The sequence below is a fragment of the Gracilinanus agilis genome, chromosome 1, assembly GCF_016433145.1.
Source record: "Gracilinanus agilis isolate LMUSP501 chromosome 1, AgileGrace, whole genome shotgun sequence".
In the NCBI taxonomy this organism is placed as follows: Eukaryota; Metazoa; Chordata; class Mammalia; order Didelphimorphia; family Didelphidae; genus Gracilinanus; species Gracilinanus agilis.
In genome coordinates this window covers 377,459,763-377,482,417 of record NC_058130.1, presented here as the reverse complement: position 1 = coordinate 377,482,417, position 22,655 = coordinate 377,459,763, and positions in this window count along the sequence as shown.

Below are 22,655 nucleotides of genomic sequence, written 5' to 3'. Positions count from 1 at the left end.
TCCTTATCTATATTTTTAAGTTCTATTCTAGCTCAAAATCTATAATTCTATAAAAGTGAATAGATATTCAGAAAAATGACAATATAATCAATACAGCAAGCCCTCTATATATATATATATATATATATATATATATATATATGCATGGAGTCATACAGAAGCATAATAATGGAGAGAAGAAAAAGACTCTCTAAAAACAACTCATGAGCAAAGTTTCCAAGTCTAGGAAATCCCTATATCTACTGCATTTTCCCTTAATTTTTGTTGTTTTCTCATGGCAGGATAAAATATAGCTGCCTTCAGATCTAAAAGGAAGCACTACATGATTTGTCTGGAGTTTCCTCTGGGATGAATATATTGGCTTTTGAGAAGAGTTTTGTGTTAAGATATTTAAACTCAAATGACCCTGTATTAACTTTCAGTTTCCTGAAGTGGCTCCTTGATGACAGGAAATGCCAAAACAAGTGGCCCATTTTCTTCTTGCTACAGCAATTCTCTAAAATTACATTTTAAAAAACTTATCAGGGAATAAGAAGTATTTTCATCAGATAAGTGCCAAATGGATAAGGATCAAGGAAGTATGACTTCCCAGGTTAGAAGAAGAGTGAAGATGGTACTCATCTTTTGTCAGGAATAGAAACCCATTTTTGTTTCCACCTGCCCTTTCCCTCACACTAAACTTCAAAATATAGGCATTCTGAGGTTCAATGACTTCTGTTAAGAATACAGAGGTCACTTTTAATGAATAAAGCCCCTCATGTAAGTATAAATGGATCATCTTATAGTATATACTTGATTAATTATAAATAATTACTTTCTTAACTTTGACTTCTTACATTTAAATTACCCAGCTAGTAATTATCAAAGTAAACTTTTATTTTCCTGTTGTTTTTTTTTCCAGTGATTACTTTGTCACCTTATGTTGCTAAGTATTCTCTTCCATGTATTTTTGTTCTTCATGTTTTTGCTTCTTTCTATACTTATCTCAAGAATTTTGTGGCCTTCTAATCCTTTTGTACTCCCTTTAAAATCTACCACTTCCAGGGAGTTATCATAGATATTAGATAACCTCTCAACTACCCAGCCTTCTCTAAATTAGGCAAAGTCTCAATAAATATAAAGCCTAGGAATGTACCTATAGCACTAGCTTCATCAATGATTTTCTGGACTAGGTGACTATGCTAATGAAGCATTACTAAATTAAAGGCTGGCTTTGATAGTCTAAGAGTATAGATATGGGAGATTACTTTGAGATTTCCACAAGGATATTGTAATCCCCCAATGATATATTCAAATTCAAGTAAGGAACATAGACTTATATATAGAGATGTGTAGAATAAAGAACTATAGAATCACAAAAGAAAAGGCCAATCAGATAACACCTCAAGCTATAATATTGACCAAAATGATCCAAAAGAGAGCTGATTACCCAGGATCTTCATTATCTCTGTAAAGAAATAACATTTAGAAGCAACACAAATAAGAGAAACAGCTTGAAAATCATGAAAGCATAAGAAAGTTCTAAAAATAAAAATGAGTCAAAGGAAAAGTGCTGATGCAATTAAAAACAACTGAGTCAGCTGTGGTACCAGCAGCAACAGAAATAAAGAAAAAATAAGAAGTTCTAAGATGACAAAATCAAATTTAAAAAAGAACTTGAAGAAAGTAAAAATAATTCAAAGAAGAATAATTCTAAAGCATCACAACAGGAAATAATGAAGAAAATAAGCAACATGGAAGACATGATAGTCTACAGCAGTGATTCCCAAAGTGGGTGTTACTGCCCCCTGGTGGGTGCTGCAGTGATCCAGAGAGGCCGTGATGGCCACAGGTGCATTTATCTTTCCTATTAATTGCTATTAAAAATTTTTTAATTAATTTGCAAGGGCTAAGTAATATTTTTTCTGGAAAGGGGGCAGTAGGCCAAAAAAATTTGGGAATCACTGGTGTACAGCAAGTTTATTATATTGAAAAATGGAATTGCACAAAATACAAAGAAACTAAGCAAATAGGCTTTAAAAAGAGATGGGAGGGAATTATCTAATCTACTAGAAAATATGCTTAGCCAAATAATAGATCTCGGTGACAAATCACAACTTAGCCTTCTCAGGATAACTGACATTCCAAGGAACTTAGAAAAACAAAATAACCCAGACATTGTTCTTCAAGAAATCATCAAAGAAAATTTTTCTAAATTGGCTGAAATAACAATTGATGTACAAAGAGAACGAATCTGCAAAAAACTAATAAGATAGCTGCCAAAATTCAACATGCCTAGACCAAGAAATTCCAATATTATGAAAATATATATTTTATATTATACATAAGAATTCTGTAATGAGAAAAAGTACCACATGTTTTAAGAAGTATATAGGTAATTTACCAAGGAAGGATAATTAGAATAATTACAGACTTTTTAAAGAAGTTTAAATTAAGCTTTATTGTAAAAATGATAAAAATTGAAAATGGCTGTTTAACCACCGGGTGGCCCAATTAGTTACTCATTAAAATGAAGTCACATACTCGCTCTAGTAGTTTGCATGTGTCCCTCTGAAGTGGCAGTACAAGACAGTCTTGAGACTTTCAAATCACTACATGGACATGTTATTCAATAATTTCTAAATAAAATGCAAGAGGGATAGAATGGAGTTAAAAATAAAAATACAACTATACTCTCCTTAGAAGAAACAAATTTAATTCAGTAAAGTGTAAATATATTGAAAATAGAGTGGTATCAATTTTACTATTCAAATGTCAAATTATGAAAAACTAAGAGGCACTTACTATAACAGAGAAAGAAAAATTCAAATCAAGAAGAATTGAAGAGATAAGCAAAGATAATGTATTGTGTTTAAAAGTTCTATCCATTTTAAAGATACCAATCTATATGTATAAATATATGTGGCAAAATTCATGAAGAAATTCGTATCACCATCTTTATATCATATAGTTTTGGAAATCCTAGCAATAGCAGTAAGGTGCGTATGTAGGTATATATGTATGTATATATGTATATATGTGTATGTATGTATTTAGATAGCAAAGAAATGCATATTGGCAAAAAAGAAGTTAAAATACATCTTTTTGGGGGTGATACAACATCAAAACAATAGGACCAAGTAACTAGATAATTATCTTTTTACCTATCGAAATAATATAAATTCAACTTTTCTTTCTTCTTTTTTTATTGGTCTTTCAGATCCCCTTAAATCCTTTTTTTTTTTTTGGCAAAATTTTTATTCAGACTGTCCCTCTCCTCCCCATAGCATAAAAGGCATCATCCAGCAAAATATATAGATTTTGTCTTTCATGTTTTCACTTTTCAGCTCATTCTCTGGAGGTGGACATTCACGAGTTATTTTTCAAATGTTAGATCTATTGCTGTATAGAAGTTCTCTTGGTTTTACTTGTTTCAGTCTTCATTATTTCTAGTAATTCTTTCCAAGTTTTTAAATAAATTCTCTCATTATTTCTTACAATGTAGTAGTATCCATCACAATCATGTACCACAATTTGTTCAGCCATTCCCCAATTGATGGGTATCCCCTCAATTTCCAGTTCTTTGCCTCCATAAAGAGAGCTGCTACAAATATTTTGCAACCTATAGGTTTTCCTTTTTACTTTATCTCCTTGGGAAACAGACCAAGCAATACTATTGTTGGGTCTAAGAATATGTACCATTTTATAGCTCTCTGGGCATAACTTCTTTCTAATGCCAGTAAGGTCATACCACCAGCTCTGTGTTGGGCATTGTTCTGAGGATTGGGGATACAAAGAAAGGTAAAAGATGAATCCTGATCTTAAGGAGATCAAAATTTGTTGGGAGAGACAACAAGCAAATGATTATTTACAAACAAGTCATAAACAGGATAGATTGGAAATAATAAAGGGAAAACATTAGAATTAAAAGAGATTAGAAAAGCTTCCTAGAGATGGTGGGACTTTAGCTGGGACATGAAGAGAGCTGGAGAGGCCAGAAGGCAGAGACAAAGAGGGAGGGCATTTCAGGCTTAGGGGACAGTCAAACAAAATGCCTGAAGACAAGAGATGGAATGTCTCATCCTTGGAACAGCAAGGAGGCCAGTGTTAATGGATCAAACTGCATATGGTAGAGAATGAGATGACTAAAAAGGTATAGGTAAGAAGCTGGTTCAGGAAGGGTTTTGGACACAAAACACAGAATTCTGTGTTTGATCCTGGAGATGATAGGAAACTTCTGGAATTTGTTACATATGGGGCTGACAAGGTCAAACATGTAATTTGCATAGCCAGACTGTAATCGATGTATATCTATTTTGTTTCCAATTCCTTATTACCAGAAAAAGTGGTGTGATGAATATTTTTGTATATATTAGTCTTTTCTTTCTGTCTTTGAACTCTTTGGAGTATGGGCCTAATTATGGGATGTCTGGGTCAAAGGGCATGGATGTTTTAATCACTTTTTAAGCGCAATTCCAAGTTGTTTTCCAGAATGATTAGATTAATTCAGTGCTCTACTAACAGCATATTAATGGGTCTCTTTTTCCTTAGTCAAACTAACATAGATCAAATTATTCTATTTCCAAATAGACTACATTTATATAACAATTTGACATTATAGAATGCTTTTAATGTTATTTCATTGGAGACTCAACAGCTTTTTGGCAACTCTTGTCACTTTATCCTGAAATGAGTAAAGAAACTCAGAGATGTACCATGATTCTGTTTTGCTCATTGAGACCTGATTTTGACCTGATGAAATCGTTTCCCTAATGACTCCTTTGAATACTGGTTGCACTTTTTTCTGATTTCCCCCTCTAACTCACTGGTTCAGGGTGAAAGTTGAAATATTGCTTGCTCTCAATTATCATTTCCAACCTCTCCTACATCCATGACTCAATAACCTCTACTTTCACTCAATCCATATCTACCACCCAATCAAAATTCTGGAGATTGTCATCTACCAATCTCTAGGACATTCCCCTTTTTCCTTATTGAATTCATTGTCTCATAGTGACATCTCTCTCTTCTCTTACTCTGCCCTCACACTAAGGGACTTTAATGTACATATTGATAGCCCTAGAACACCTTGACTTTTCAATTTTTCATCATATCATTTCCCTGCATCATCATATCATATTCCACTGCATCACAACCACATACAGAAATGATAATACTCTTGATTTTTTCATGACTCACAAATGCTTCACTTCTACTCACCAGAGCAGATTTTCCTAGCCTTTAATCCTCTTTAAGCCTCCCCTGAATCCCTCTCTGCAATCTTCCACATTTGAGAACTTTATTTCACTGACAAAATTAAGGCCATTCATCAATAGATTCCTTTTCTCTCCTCTATAACTCATATCTCCCAGTTATCTCTGCTTCTATCTCTACCTTCACTCTTATCTCAAAAAAAAGAAAGAAAAAGAAATGGGTCTACTTTTTACCAAGGCAAACTCATTTACCAGCACAAGTAATCCTATTCCACTCCATTTCCTCTAGTAGATTGTTTCCTCTGCCATCCCTACTCTCATTTATCTTCAGATAGCTGCTTTTTTACTGGTTCCTTCCCTACTGTCTATAAACATGTCTATGAGCCCCACCCCCTTCTCAAAATTCCCTCACTTCCATTCCTGCTAAATATGATTGTCTATCTCTTCTGTCCTTTGTAGCTAAACACCTTGAGAATATGGTCTACAATAAGTGCCTCTGCTTTCTCTCCTATCACTCTTTTCGTAACCCCTTACAATCTTGTCTGATCTTATCATTGAACTGAAACTGATCTCTCCAAAGTTATCATTTATCACAATTAACAAATCTAATGGCTTTTTCTTAAAATTCATTATTCTTGAACTTTCTGATTCAAGGTTGATTCATCTCTTTTCCTTGTTATTCTCTTTTCTATAGGTTTTCAGGAAGTAATTACTTTCTGGTTCTCTTTCTATTAATATGACTTCTCCTTTGTCTTTTTTTGTTAGATCTTTATCCAGATTTTGATTATTAAGCATAGGTGCCCCAAAGGCTATGTCTTGGGTCCTCTCTCTTCTTTCTCTATTCTACTTTGGTTGGCTATCTCAATAGCTCCCTTGGTATTAATTTTCAACTCCATGTTAATGATTCTCAATTCTACCTATCCTTCCCCAATCTCACTGCTGATCTCCACTCTTGCTTCTCCAATAGCCTTTTAGACATATTGAACTGGATGTACAGTAGACATCTTAAACTCAAAATTTCCAAATTTGAATTAATCATCTTTAACCCTAAACCCTCTCCTCTCCAAATTTCTCTATCATAGGCAAGGGTGCCACTATCCTCCCAGTCCCCAAGGCTCTCAATCTAGAGATCACTCTCGATTCCTATCTTTCCCATTTCCATTTCCATCCGTTGCCAAAGCCTGTCAATTCCATCTTCGCAACATCTTAGGATTATGTCTCCTTCTCTTTTATATTACTACCATCATCCTGCTCCTCACCACCTCACACCTGGACTACTGCAATAGACTGCTGGTGGATCTGCTGCCTCAAGTCTCTCTCAACCCCAATGAATCCTCCATTCAGCCACCAAAGTGATTTTCTTAAAGTATAGATCTGATCAAGTTACTCCCTACTCATTAAACTCCATTAACTCTCTGACACCTCCTGGATAAAATACAAAATCCTCTGTTAGTTACTCAAAGGCTTTCAGAAACTAGCCTCTCTCTTCTACCTTTCAGTTCTTCTTATGCTTTATTCTTTGTTCTGTCTTCTCAAGATCCATTTAGATGCTGACACTCATTTACTGTGTTAGCTAGCCCTCTCAGCTTGTTGTTATCTGCGAATCTGAGTAGTATACTATCTATGTCTTTATACAAGTTGTTGAGAAAAATGTAGCAAAGGGCTAAGTACAAATCCCTGGAAAATTTCATTGGTCAATTCCACTGGCCACTCCGATGATGAACCTCTTTAACAGCTATTCTTTGATATTTTATAGAAAAGAGAAAATGGTCATGTGGCTCAGCAATTATCTCCTCTGTTGTTGTTATGGGTTAAAAAAACATTTTCTCTAAATTTTTCATTTTATATATGGGATCTTTTCAAGATATCTTGAGAATCAATCACTAAATATATTTTAAATTCTATCACCATCACCAAAGATTTTTTTCTACATAATCTGGTTCAGATTCTCTTGAAAACTTCATCTTCTTAAGTGCCATTACCACTTTACAAAAATCACAGGATCTCAAGTTTGGAAAGAATCTGAGATCACCTGATCTAACTTTTATGTGAATTGGCATTCCTTCTACAAATAGTCAACTTGCCTCCACTTGAATATCTCAAGTGTTTGGAAAGTCCCACTCCCTCATAAGGCAAGTTATTCTATTTCTGGGAACTTCTTGCTGTTAGGAAGCCTCTCCTTACAGCGAGCTGAAATCTACTGCTTGGGCACTTCTCTGGCTACTTCTAAATTTGCTATCCTGAGCTGAGCAGAACAATTTTAAATCCTCTAAAACAAAAAAGTCTTTCAAATACTTGAACAAGTACTATGTTCCCCTAAGTCTTCTCTTACTCAAGCTAAATGTTCCCAATTTGTTTCCTTGCATGGCATAGTCTATAATCCTCTTATTAGTTTTGAACAAATAAAAACAATTGAAGTAGAACTAGGAGGAAAACATTCAAGTGGGGGGAAATTTTTTTTATTTAATATCATTGTAAAAGTTGGACATCACAGATATATAAAGAACTGGCACAAATATATTAGACCAAGAACTATTTTCTTTTTTTTTTTAACTCTTACCTTCTGCCTTAGAACAAATAGCAGAAGAATGAGAAGGGCAAGCCAACCAGGGATAAGTGACTTACCTAGAGCCACACTGTGAGGAAGTATCTGAGGATACATTTTGAATCCAGGACCACTTGTCTTTAGGCCTGGCTCTCAATACATTGAGATACCTAGCTGCTTCTTCTGTTTTCTAATAGAATAAGTAGACAAAGTATATAAGCAACTATTTAAAAGAATTGCAAATTGCAAATGGCCATATAAAAACATCTCCAAAGCCCTATTAAGAGAAATGTAATTCTAACAATTCCAAGGTTTTGCCTCACAACCTGAAAAACTGACAAATAACAAAACCCCAAAAGAAAATATAAAAGTTCTAAATAGGTCTGTTCATAATCACATTTATTGTTCTTCTTCCTGGTGTCATATCAAAATGGTCTCATGATGATCAGGAATACCAGAACTTCACACCAAATTTGCTTCAAGATCATGTTCGACATTTTGTATTTTAATTTGTTTTGATTTGGGGGTGGGAATGGGCAGAGGATTTGCTGTTGTTACTTTGGTATTAGTTTTCATCTTTTTTAAGAAGTATACTGCTTGTGGTCTTTCATCATTGCCCTCTATAAAACTTGGTAACTAGGTTTGTTTTTGGTAACTAGTATACTACTTAGTTATTATGTCTCTATACTTTGGCAAGAAAACTAAATATTTGCTGAGTGAGGTCATTTCTGAGATGTTTTAGGAATGTGAAGGGATGATGAAAGTAAAAACTTGGCATCAGTGATGGTGTATAAGTCAAGCAGTGGTCAAGAGTGTCGAGCCTTAGACATATCTTGCCAAATTCTTAAAGTAGTATTTCTTTAGTTCATCTCCTGACATCCATGTAAAATAGAAATTGAAGTGATTTCCATGGTGGTCTGATGACATATTTATTCTGAGCACTGAAAGATGAGATATCTAATTGTTCCACAAATCCATCAATCTCTTGCTTAGTAAGTATCTATTAAGTGACTACCATGTGCTAGGCATCATGCTAATTGCTGGGTTCATTTTTCCACTTCAACCATTAATATGACAGGCTTGGGAAATGTTAACACCCCTAAAAGCCAAGTCACTTAATCTATATGTGTTTGCTTGTGGAACAAAACTCCCAAGTAAGAATTAAACCCCATGGCATAGTACCTTATTGTCTTTCTAGGATGTACAATGAAAAGAGTACTACTGTACCTTGAATCAGTTCAAATCCTCCCTTAGTTACTTGGGAAAGTCACTTAACTTCTGTCTTATCTGTAAAATGGGATTAAGGATAGTAACTTTATCCCAGAGTTGTGAAAATAAAATGAGATAAATGTAAAAGACTCTTTAAATGTTAAAAAGCTATATAAATGCTCATTATTCTTATTATTTTACAAGATTCTTTTCCACATACACTTTTCCTGTGACAATCTGGATTTGTTTCATCTCTACTATTTGTTTTTGTTCAGTTGTGTCCAAATTTTCATGACCTCATTTCAGAATTTCTTGGCAAAGATACTGGAGTGGTTCACCATTTTCTTTTCCAGCTCATTTTACAGATTAAGAACTGAGGCAAACTTCCCCAGGGATGCACAGCTAGTAAATGTCAGAATCCAGATTTTAACTCAGTAAGATAAGTCTTTCTGATTCCTAGCCTGGCACTCTATCCACTCCACCACAGAGACCCAAGTGTAACAATTACCTTTTGAAACCATACCTATTCTTCAAGCATCATCTTAAATGTTGCTTCTTCCATGAAGCTATCTCAGAACTCCCCTGTGAAAATCATCTTATATTGCTCTGACTACAAGAAGAGTTTTTTGCGTGTGTTTTATCCTATTTTACCTTACCTTGCCAGATTGTAGTTTTCAAGGGCAATGGCCAGAATTAATTATCTTTCCATTTTAGCTCATGCCTTCCAAGGAACTTGATAAATGTTTATTGAATGGATGAATGAATATGGAACACTTAGAGAACAATACTGTAAGGGATAATCAAGTGCTGAATTGTGTGGTACAGACAATAAGTGAATAGGATTTCAAACACTGTGGGCTCCAGGTCAGGGAAACAATGGAGGGAGTGGGATATGAGCTGGCCCTTGAAGTATAGGTAATGTTCTAGCTGGGTACAGGGTGAGAATGAGGCAGGTTAGAGGGGGTAAAATACATTCCAAATACCTGAGCAAAGACATCAAGGTGTGCCACATGAGAAATATGTTCAGGAAATGATAAGCCATGCTTTTGAGTCCTCATTGAGTCTATAAAACCAGAGGTAAGTCATTTAAACTATCTGAACCTTACTTTTCTCATATGTAAAATGGACAGAATCTGTATTCTTTGAGTTTCAATTTTCTTATTCTGTAAAATGGAAATTGTAATACTTATAAGAAGGACTATGTAAACCTTCATTGCATAAGAGGAAACTAAGGTCCATAAAAGATAACTAATTGAGAAATAACCCCCCACAAAGAAAAATTACTTGGCTAAGGTCACATAGTGGGTAAAGAACAAAACATAAGCTGGAATCTAATACTATTGACTCCTAGTTCAGTGTGCTTTCCTTTGTACCCAAGCAGTGTGTTAGTGTTTCACAGTTCTTGGCTTACTTTGACTCTCTTAATCATTCTTGGCTCTTCTTGATGCAGTGCACTCATGCCAGTCTCCCTGTTCCTTTCTCTGGTTCCTGTATACTGAACTCTGCTGGCACCACCCCAGGTCCAGCATTTACTTTCTTCTTTGGCCTGAAGATTCCACCCTTTCTGATTTCTTCTTTGATCTACAGATCAGATACTAAAATCTGTGGATGGGATCTCAGAAACAAGTTGAAAGTTGCTTTCTTACTTTCTGGTGCTTCTGTTCAACACTCTTCCCAAAGTCACTCATAGACCCAAATATCTGCTGGTACCTGGATTGTTAACACTTTCCTGGCCAGTGTCAGTCACAACCATGGAGAAAGTCCCTTTGGTATGTCTGGGGAAGGATAGTTTATGAAAAAGGATGCCTAGAGCTGGGGAACTGTTGGACATATGGTTTCAAACATCTTAATAGCTTCTTCACCATGAATATAATAAGTACTTGATAAATATTTGTTTAATTAAAATATGGAAGAAGGCATGGAGTTGGGGAAGAGCTTTAGAAATTCAGTCCTAATCTGGATTCAGAATGCCTCTGCACAGCTTGTCTGAATAGTACACAGGAATTTGGTAACTTTATTTTTATAATAAGACTTCTCTAAGGCACAGTCTCTTTACTGGGATCTGAGAACTTTTTGAAAGAACAATTGGATATCTCTGTCAAGATAGTTAATTTCCTTGGCATTCCTATGTGTTTTATGCATTTAAAGATGTTATTCTGAGGAGTTCATAGGCTTCAACAGACTGCCAAAGAGGTCTGGGACACAAAAAAATTGGCTGAAACCCCTGCTTTGTGGTAATGATATCAAGATTTTCCCTGGAGAGTCTCCACACTTTTAAAAAGAATTCATCAAGATAAATTTTAGCCACCAATGGAGAAACCAAGATAGCCAGATTAAGCAGTTTATCCAAAGAAGTTAGCAAATGAGACAGCAGCTGCATTGACCTGAGTCTCCAAGGGCCCATTTCCTCCTTTAGTATTATACTTGCTATGAAGGATTTACATAATGTCCTTCCTCTTCAATCCTACCCTATTCCCTCCACTAAGGTCATTAAGTCCTTAGTATGGGACAACTTACAGGAGAGATACAAAGACAGTAAATACAATTGGAAAAACAATATACACAATGAGTACAATATAAAAGAAAAGAATATAAACAATTAAACAATGGGTCCTGAGTACTTTGAAATTAAAATGACCAGTGGGCAACTTGGTGGCTCAGTGGATTGAGAGTCCTGGGTTCAAGTATGACCTCAGATATTTCTTCACTGTGTAACTCTAGACAAGTCACTTTAATGTCCATTGTCTAGCTTTTACCACTCTAGCCTTAGGACCAATACACAGTGTTGATTCTAAGATAGAAGGTAAGGATTTTAAAAAAGGAAGAAATTAAAGTGATCAAATAAGATTCCAAAAAAGAGAGGGGGAAAAGGCACTCCTTCTTTGCAGTGCGTGGGGAACTATAGGTATGGAATATTGCTTACATTATCTGATTTTGGGGGGTATAATTTTGTTGTGGTACTTTCTTCTCACCTCTTATTTACACTATATTGTAAAAAGTGGTTCTTTTGGAAGATAAGGAGCGTAATACTCTGAGAAATATGGAAAAAAATTTTTTAAACCCTTGTACTTCGGTGTATTGTCTCATAGGTGGAAGAGTGGTAAGGGTGGGCAATGGGGGTCAAGTGACTTTCCCAGGGTCACACAGCTGGGAAGTGGCTGAGGCCGGGTTTGAACCTAGGACCTCCTGTCTCTAGGCCTGACTCTCACTCCACTGAGCTACCCAGCTGCCCCCATATGGAAAATTTTTAAAGAAAACACAAGATATCTTATGGTATGTATGTGTTTCCTGATTAGATTTTATGAATGTTCATGTGGGTTCATCTAAATGTATTTCTGGGGAGGCAAGAATAAAGATCTCAAGAATTTTTACCCTTTCTCTTTGAGGGAAACTGATTTCTGACCAAAGGAATGGATGATGATGATGATGATGACTTTTCTACAGAGGGACTCAGTTAAAGTTATATCTATTTCCTCTTTATAGTCTGGGAGAAATTATGTTTTTTACTTGTACAAAAATATTTATAACTGTGCTCTTTGTGGTAGTAAAAAAATTGGAAAATGAGGGGATATCCCTCAATTGGGGAATGGCTGAAAAAATTGTGGTATCTGTTGGTGATAGAATACTATTGTGCTCAAAGGAATAATGAACTGGAGGAATTCCATGTGAACTGGAAAGAACTCCAGGAATTGATGCAGAGCTAAAGGAGCAGAACCAGGAGAACATTGTACACAGAGACTGATACACTGTGACAAAATTGAATGTGATGGACTTTTCTACTAGGAGCAATGCAATGACCCAGGACAATTCAAAGATTCAGAGAAAGACACAGACACAGACAGAGAAAAAGAAAAAGACACCTTATTCTGACCAGGTAGAAATTCCCCAGTTAGCTCTAGGGAGGCAAGATGGAAATCATGGACAAGTTTAGGCACAGATTCCTCTACATTCTTTCCTTCCTAAGTTTTTTCTATCTATCCCTCTTCAAAAAAGGACTGGAACCACATGGATCCTCTCTCAAAGCAAGAAGGGGAAAAATGTTTCTCCTCCCAAGCTCTCATGCTCATTCTGCATTTGTTATGGTCATGTGGGGGGGACACAAAGTGTTCAAGAAAGACTAGTACCTCTGATGTGAGGCCTTGCCAAGCCTTTTTCAGGGATTCTTTCCTCCTTTGGGCTCCACCTGCCACCCTGTGGCTTACCTGTGGCTCTGAAAAGCTGTAGCATGGACAGTGCCCACACCCTAGTAAACTATCTTAGCGGGGGTGGGGGGGTGTTAAACCAAGTTTAGCATAACCAACAGGCCTCAGATCTATTGGTAAATTAGGGGACTGTCTACCCCAGTTTTGAAAGACTTCCCCTAATGGAAGAGGCAGATGAAAACAATTTGTTCCAATGGCCAGGAAGGCAGTGGAAGCAGATGGTATGGAATGCTTAGAGCATGGGTTAGACATCAAAGAAGCCAAGGTCACCCACTGCAAGGTCACCCATCTCAAGTAATCACCAGTCATCTTGATTTCTGTTTTGCCACTGGACTTGGATGACTGAAAGGCAAAGTAAGGTTGACAACTTTGGGTAATTTTGCCTTTCAGTTTTTTCTGTCTATCTCTCTTCAAAAAAGGTCTGGAACCACATGGGTCCTATGATAATTAGATTAAGTCTACACTGCCCATCTTTAGATTTAATCACCAAAGGTGGGAGCACCTTCCAATTCTGGGAGGTCTTAACCCACATGTGCTAGAGTGAGTGATGAATAAGAATCAACAGACTGCCCCCTACGCTTTCTATGAGAAACGTCTATTGTGATTGGACACGAAGGCTAAGGGAAGGCACTAGAAGTGATATATATGTAGTCCTTCCAAAGAGGCGGAGGAGTGAGTGAGGCTGCAAGTGCTTTGGTGAAGGGGACCTGAGGGAGCTTTGCTGGTTCATGACCGAGACTGTTCCATGTGGTGAGTTTAAAGACTGAATCTTCCTGAACTTCTATTAAGAAACTTCCTTTTATAGATTTTGTGAATGAAGTTTGCTCCATTCACCTCCGGGCCTCAGGCCCTTTAACCCTTGGCTGAGAGTTAAGATCTACCTGGATTAATTAGTGAGATAGATTCTTATCTCCATACTTCCTCTCTCTCTTCTCTCATGTAAATAAACTTCCATGAAAGTCCATTTTGATTTAGATTATTCTTAATTGAGGATTGATAGTTCAATCCTCTGGTGACCATCTTTAATATATTGAACCCATAAAACCCTTTTTTCGCCCTTACAGTCCTCTCTCAAAGCAGGAAGGGAAAAAAATATTTCTCCTCCTAAGCTCTCATGCTAATTCTGCATTTGTTATGATGTGCATATTTGTTATGGGAGTTGAAAGACATCACCAGTGATGTCATTTTGGTCCTCTTCAAGTATGAAGGACAAGAACCACCACCATCATGTATTATTGCGTCATCTTTCTCTGCCCCAGTGAGGAATGTCTTGTGGACTCTTTCCAGGCTTGAACAAATTTATATCAAAATGTAAAGAAGCAATAGGATTTTCTTTTCTAAGTAGTAATACTCAATCTAAAACAGAAACTGATGTAAAATGATACATTTTATCTGAAATTTTTCAAGAAATACTGATCAAGGAAAACAAGAAAAAAATGAGAAGAGGAGGGCAAAGGGTTTTTGTTGTTGTTCTGCCAAGTTACTCAACTATTGGTTTTTGTCTTCCTTTATTTGATAATTTCAGACACTACTAAAAGCCCAGAGGCAGTAGAGTTAAGCCTTCTACTTGAAAAGGATTAGAGTGATGAATGGATATGTAGCCCATAAAATTGTCATGGTGACATGCTGATAACTACCCCACCTGTTTCACTCTCTGAGCCAGAGCACTCACACCAACCTACACCTATGCTGTCAGGTGAAATTTGGGGAAGAAGACATTCTGTCAAAGGAGGCCAGCCATTGTTACCCTATAGCTACCACTCTCTAGATCCCAAGGGTTACCCTAGTGTGGAAAAATACACAATTACACTTGCCTAGAAATCTTCAGCCCACAGGAGTATGCTTTACATTTATACAAATCAGTTGCAATGACACAATTAACTCACTTTTTAAAATTTCAAAGTTTATTGTAAACAAACCAGGGTTGGAGCCTCAGCCCCAGGATTCCTCAAATATATCCCTGATTTTCTGGTAGCTCCCCTATCTCCTTCCTTTAATCATTAGAGTAGTACGGTTAGAGGGGCACCTGGAGGTTAGGAAAGGATGGATAAATTGAGCAAGCCTTCACCTGTTCCAAGGGTAGAGAAGGAGAGCAGGACAGGGACAGATGCATGAAGGAGAAGGGAGAATATGGAACAAACAAACAAGGGCACAGTAGGAGATATGGAGTAGAATGACAAGTCAACAAAAGGAGAAGGACTTCATGGGAAGAATAGGTACAGAAATGAATTAAACCAGGAAGAGCTCCAGATACACTCCAAGAGATGAAGGAAGCAGAGACAGGACATCAACGCTATTCCAGCCAAGGAAAGAGACACTTAAACTACAGATATACTTCCTATTCCAGGGTTGGGGGGTGGGGGTGGCAGGAAGAAATATAAGGGATGAGGGGTGGGTCTCCTAAAAGAGGCACTGCACATCTCATCAAGGAGGCTCAGCAGTTAGTATTGATGTATAGGTCTGCAATAAAGGGCTCCTGCTACATGTGTCTAGTGCAGTGGTGGTGAATCTTTTAGAGGCAGAGCACTGGGCCCTGTCCCCACTCCACTCCCCCAAATCAAGTACCGTGCCTACCCCCCCACACTAAGTGCTGAGCATTCCCTGCCAGCCCCTTATTCCACACAGGGGAGGGAGAAAGTGCCACATTGGGCTGCTGGGCTGATAGGCAAGTGAAGTGAGAAATGTTCTCAGTGAGTTTAGAGAGGGGAAAAGGAATGGCCAGAGTGCTGCTCAACACTACCCTCTGACTGCCACCTATGCACTCCCATTGGGCTGCTGGACAGAGGGAGAGGTGATGTGAAAAAATGTCATCAGGTATGGTGGAAAGGGGGAGGGAGTGACTCTACCCAAGTCCCTCTGCCTTTCTAGTAATGAACTCTGTAGGGGAGTGGAGAGAATGGTCATGTGCCCACAGAGATCATTCTGTGTGCCATCTTTGGCACTCATCATAGGTTCTCCATCACTAGTCTAGTGTATCAAAAGGGACAGCAGACCAGACCAGTTTATCATGGCTATTCTGAAATTTTGCTTCTGCTCAGAAAACTCATCCAGTTTGAGATGAAGGAGCAAAGAAAGGGGCTTTGGAACCATGTATATGGATAGGTATTTCCACCAAAATCCCAGGTCTCTCTTACAAGCTTGCTTTGGTTTGTTTGTTTTTAGAAGGGAGAAGAAGGAGTTTGCATACAATCTCTCCACTCCTGTGAAGACTATACCCTTCCACCCATCTCCTAGAGTCCTATCTTTCACCTTCCCAGCCATACCATTCACTCATTCTTTCTAGGGGGAGAATACATTATCTGCCTTAAGTCCCTCTACACATTATTCCCAATTCCCTCCATCAGAAAAAAATAACTGCTTTCTGTTTCAACTGAGAGCATCTCCTCTGGCTGTCCCCTATGCCAGGCACTCTGTCTCCCTCTGCATCTCCATCTCCTTGATTCCATGATTAATTTGAAGTCTCAGATAAAGGTCCACCTTCTGTAGAAACCCTTTCATGATTCCCCTTAACCTTTGCACTCTTCCTGGGTGAGTGATGCCCTCAGTGGTTCCTGCTTCCTTTCTGCCCAAAATCCACATGGGTTCAGGGAGAAAACTGAGCCAAAGAAGAAGATCCATACCACTTGCATATCCTCCAGACCCATCTCAGCCTGCTAAAGTTTCTCCCATCCTAGTACCACTTGCACTGTGGTTTTGGGGTAATAAGTACAAGTCTCCTGCCAGTTCAGACACATCCTATATCATAGGACAGCCATACACTTCATCTTTGGAGTCCCTGGAGTGCTCATATGATAGCACCTACAGGTATTTGCAATATATATTGTTTGATGGTCTGTAGAGTTGACAAAAGAGTCAAGTGGCCCCCTCAGTTCTATAGTGGGGGAAATGCATAAGCCCCAAAGATATATCACTCTTGTACTTGGCACAGCAATATTACAAAGTCAACAGCTTAAATCAAAAGCTTTCTGAAGAAAACAGGTCCTTAAAAAATGAACTATAAAACTTCAATGACTCTAAATGGAAAATGACTCTAAAAATGGAAGCAAAAAGCCTTAAGGAGGAAAATGACTCTCTAAAACTTAGTCTGAGAATCCCCTCCAACTAAGCTTAAAATAATGCCTGAAAAAGAATACTGGAGAGATAGAACCAAAAAGGGGATGAAATGAAGCAAATTTCCTGAAGAAAACAACTTGGAATATAGGAAGACAGGGTCTATTTCACTGGGTTGTGAGGGGAGTGCAACTAATATCAAGGTTACAACAAGTACAGTTGAAATTTCATAATATATGTTGTCCCACTACTGCTCCAGATCCTAAACCTGGATCCAAACCAACTTTGAGACCATGAGACTCTGTTTAAGCCAGTGACTGAGAAAACCATGTCCAACCCTTGAAGTTGCAAGCCCTAGCAAAAGGCAGTCTATGGTGTGCCTAGCCAGTGCAAACCTAAGAGGAGGCTCAGAAGTCCTGGGCAAGCCTTCAGTGAGGTACTAAGACCAGGGCATGACAGTCCACAATGTACCTGACAGGTATAGGCCCAGAGTGAGGCACAGAATCTCTGCTCAAGCCTACAGTGAAGGCTAAAGTCCCAGAACAAAGCTATTGCAGTGTGCCTAGTGAGTGCAATCCCAAGAGGAAGCCCAGAGTCTCTAGCCAAGCCTGCACTGAAGATCTGCACCCAAACCCAAAACAGTTGGCAGTATACCTGGCCAATGTAAGCTTAGAGTAAGGCCTGAAGCCCCTGCCCAGGCCAGAGATGAGGCATTGAGCACCAGCACAAGATAGCTTACAGTGTTCAGAGTTTTGCAAGCTATCAGCAGTCCCTGGAAGACTCCAAATCAGCTATAGGAGGTGACTTTCATAGCTCCCAGTCCACAAGCCATCATACCATTATGAAGGAACTAAAACTTGTAGAAACCAAAAACTAGAGTTGAGGCTAGAAGCAAGGAAAAACTGAGGCTTAAGAGATCACCCCCTCTACCATGAGAACAGAACCCACAATAAAAATTAAATGAATAAAAAATGTAAAATAAATATAAAATAAATTTTTATAAAATAAAAATAAGTATCAAGAAAAAGGTTTGGGAAATGAGCAAACATCAAAAAAATCTAACCATAGAATATTATCATGGTGAAAAAGAAGAGAGGACAGTGAAATCAAATCAGCTACCTTACAAAACTGAGTATAACACTCTAGATGAAGAATACTCTACATTTAATGAATAAAGGACTTCGAAGCATTTCTAACAAAATTACCAGAACTGAAAAGAAAATTTGATGATCAAATTCAATACTCAAGAGATGCATGAAAAAAGTAAAAAGAAAAGAAAAAATTCAAGGGACTAAATGGGGTGAAACCAATCACATTCCAACATGGGAGAGTGTTAAGATAGTTAAGATATTTAGGATACAGGTGATACTTGAAATACTTAATATACTTAAAATAATCAAGGGAAATGAGATTAAATTTACTGAATTACTACATAAGACGATAACTAAGATACTTTAGATATCAATGGCACTTTATGAATTTAAGGAACCTAAAGTATTTAGGTAGTAAGAATTTTATCACTATTAGGAGAAAGAGCAGTAAGTCGAATATTATGGAATGATATTTTTTAAAAATCAAGACATAAAAAAGAGGAATATCAAGAAAAGATTAAAAATTAGGCTTTTATTATTTCACATGAGGATACATGTAAAAATCAATAAAGTGGGAGAGAAGACTTTGAGGGAGGGTGGCAGGCAATGCATGAACCTTATTCTTATTTAAATTGGTACCAAGAGGGAATAACAATCCATATTCATTTAACTATAGAAACTTATTTTGCCTGATAGGGAATTAAGAAGGGGAGAAGGAATAATAAAAGGAAGGGATGCCTAAAAAGGAGACTGAACTCAGAAAGACAGTGGTGAGAAATAAGCATATTTTTGAACAGGGAAAAGCTGAAAGAAGAAGAAGGAAAAGAAAAATTGGAGAAAATTAGATGAATAGAAACTTACAGTTAGTAATCATCACTGTGAATGTGAATGGAACAAAATCACTAATAAAAGAGAAGTGGTTAGCAGAGTGGATTTAAAGCTAGAATCTCATAATTTGTTGTGTACAAGAAACATATTTAAACCAGGGAGACACACAAAGAGTGGAGGTAAAGGGCTGTAACAGAAACTACTATACTTTAGCCAAAGTTAAAAAAAAGCAAGGGTAGGAATCTCAGGAAAATCAAAAGTAAAAATTGATTTAATTAAAAGAGATAAAGAAGGAAATTGCGTCTTGATAATAAGTACTATAGATAATGAAGTAATATCAATATTAAACATGTATGCACCAAATGGCTTAGCATTCAAGTTCCTAAAGGAGAACTGATAAATAACAAGAGGAAAAAGACAACAATCTTATATTAGTAGGGGACATTAACCTCCCCCTCTCAGAATTAGACAAATCAAACCAAAAAATAAGAACACAACTAGAATTTTAGAAAAGTTAGATTTGATAGACACCTGGAGAAAACTGAATGGGAATAGGAAAGAATATTTTTTTTTCTCAGCAGAACATAACATTTTCACATAGCAATGTTCCATGTGCCTCTATGCCACCTTGAGATTAATAGGGCAGCCACAGGAGGCACTGAAGATCCGCAAGATCACATCTTTGCTGTCTTTCTCATTACTCTCCTAGTCTTCCCAAACCACCAATTGCTTTATCCCTGAGGATAACAGTCTTCAGTTCACGAAAGAAATATTCATGTTCTACCAACACATCTAACTCCACTGCTACTTCTATTATATCCTCTCCAGAAACTTCTTCCCATGCTTTCCATAATACATGGGCTTTGCTGCTGCTGCTGAACTCACTGGTATAGGATCTCATAGATGCAATTGGCAGCCAGTTTCATGCCATAGTTACCAAAGCAGTACTTGGAGCCTGGCTAGGGAGGCTGGTCTCAGCTGGGACCCAGGCATGTGGGGCAAGGAGTTTGGGTGCAGACACAACAAACATGACAAAATTGCATTACATGAAGAATATATAACATATTACAGATCACATATCACAAATAATGTAAATAGTTGTATAAATAATATGTGTATATTATAAATTGTATCATAGTGTAAGTATTGTATCTATGTAAAGGGTGTACATACGTATATTTGATGTGTATATATTATATGTACATGTATGATATGTGTATATCATACATGTATATATTATGTATATATTGTATGTATGTATCATGTGTATGTACGTGTATAACTGTAAATTCTGTGAATACTTTGATGTAATTGACTTGCAAACATTCAAATGTAATTTGCATAAGGGAGTTTAATGTTTTGTTGCAATTTGGATGTAAAGACTTATGCAATGTTGTGTTAAAATGTATTTTCCAAAATGGTTTGCATTTATTAGTTGTTAGGATATTTCTGTATTAGAATATGAGTTATGTTTGATGTTTGTTTTGACTTTTGTGTTAATATTTCATATTTGCTATTGGTTTTGTTGATTTTGTTTGAAGTTTTGCATTGTTACCTGTTGCTTTATGCTTTGTACTATGTAACTGTTCAATGTATTTATCCTTTACCTTTCCTTGTTGAAATCCCTAGTGTAGGGTAGAGTAGGATAGTGTTAGATAGAATAGAGTTAGTGTAGGTTGTTTGTTATTTTGGGTCAGAATTTTAGTTTAGTTTGTAATGCACAAATACCAAAAATTTGTTAATTTTGGCTTTGTGCAAAGGGTGGAACTGTTGTGAGGGTTTATTTAGCAATTAATTTAGTAATAGTGTTGGACCTAGCAGGAAGGGCTGGAGGATTCCAAGATGGAATGAAGGAGCAGGAAGTGGGCTTGTGCTCTGAGAGAGACTCCATTAGAGGTTAGGGACATAACTGTTGCTAACCCTGGGAGATCTCAGAGTTAGGGAAAAACTGCATCCAGATTCCCTGGGATCATGAGAAGGTGAAGGCTTTCAGCAAGTGGACAACAGACCTGCAGAGCTGCACCAAGTGGGAAAGTGGTTTGGGATCTGGTGGACAGCATATCAAACTCACTCTCCCTACCTGAGGACCTTGGATCACCTGGTGGAATTGGCTCTTGACATCCTGTGACCATCCTTGGATTACCGTGAGACCCCAAAGCCACCCTTAGGCCCTTTAGCTGAGCTGACCAAACCTGGCTGGAACCAGGTTTGAAGAAGCTTTCCCTGTGACTTCAGTACTGCTTCTTTTGGGCCCTGCCTGGCTTAGGTCAATAGGATATTGTAGTTAACTCCTTCCCGGCCCCCTGTGGTTTGCCCTTAGGTTTTAAGTATAGAATCCCTTATTCACATCCTTCAATTATTATTTCCTTCAATTAAACTGTATAAATTTTACTTTTGCCTGCTGGTTCCATAGGCCCTGGCCTGGGTGAGCTGGGTGATAGTTGGGCCAACTGCCATTCCTGTGTCAGTTAAAAGCTTGGCAATGAACCTTGCTCTCCCTATCCTGGGTGGTCCTGTCTCTCCTTCAACCCAGTGTGGACCCACAAACCATTTAGTTACATTTTAATAATAATAATCAACATCCCTGGTGCCTCACCATTACACTGCTCTTTTGCTAGAGGGAGATATTTCTCTGCTATTCTTGGACTAATGAGTAGAGCAAATGTTAACTTACTTATTTATCTGACAGCATCTTTAAGCCTGGGGGCTAGAAAAGATAAATACTGAGACAGAATAATACTATTTTAGTGAAAAATAGGTTCCTTTCATCATGATGATCCAGGTTTTGCTCCTTTATAGCTTTCACATATTATCTCCTGTAAGCCATAGAGGGTGGTAAAGGATATAAAAACTGTTTTGGGGGTTTCCTCTTTTTTCAATCTGTAGATGGCAATAGAGATCAAAATAACCTTTCCTCGCACCAGTTCTTCACCTGCAGTAGAAGATAAATCTTTTCTCCAATTGATCTCTCAAACAGCAGAGCAGCTTTTTTTACAAGTTTCACACTTGGAGGCCAAACAGAAAAAGTCCAATCCTTTGTTCATATCTTTTTTTTTGTTCATATTGCTCATTTTTCAGTTATGGCTAACTCTTTGTGACTCCATTTGAGATTTTTTGGCAGACTGGAGTGATTTTTTATTCCTTTCTCCAGTTCATTTTACAGATGAGAAAACTGGGGCAAACAGGGTTAAATAACTTATCCAAGGTTACATAGCTAGTAAGTGTCTGAGACCAAATTTGAACTATGGATGATGTCTTTTTGACTCAAAGCTCAGCACTCTATCTATTGCATCACCTGACTAATCTCCTGTTCATGTTCAATCTTTTGAAATATTTGAAGATAATCATTTTATCCTCAGACCTTCCAAAGTTCCAATTTCTTCCAACTTATATATAACATGAATGTGATCCCTTTTCCATTCCTTTAGATTCTCTCCAGCTTATTAGCATCCACTCTAAAAAAGTGTCCCACACTAAAAGCAATAATGTAAATTTGAGTTCATCAGGGCAGAGTATAATGGGACTTTTATGACCCCAG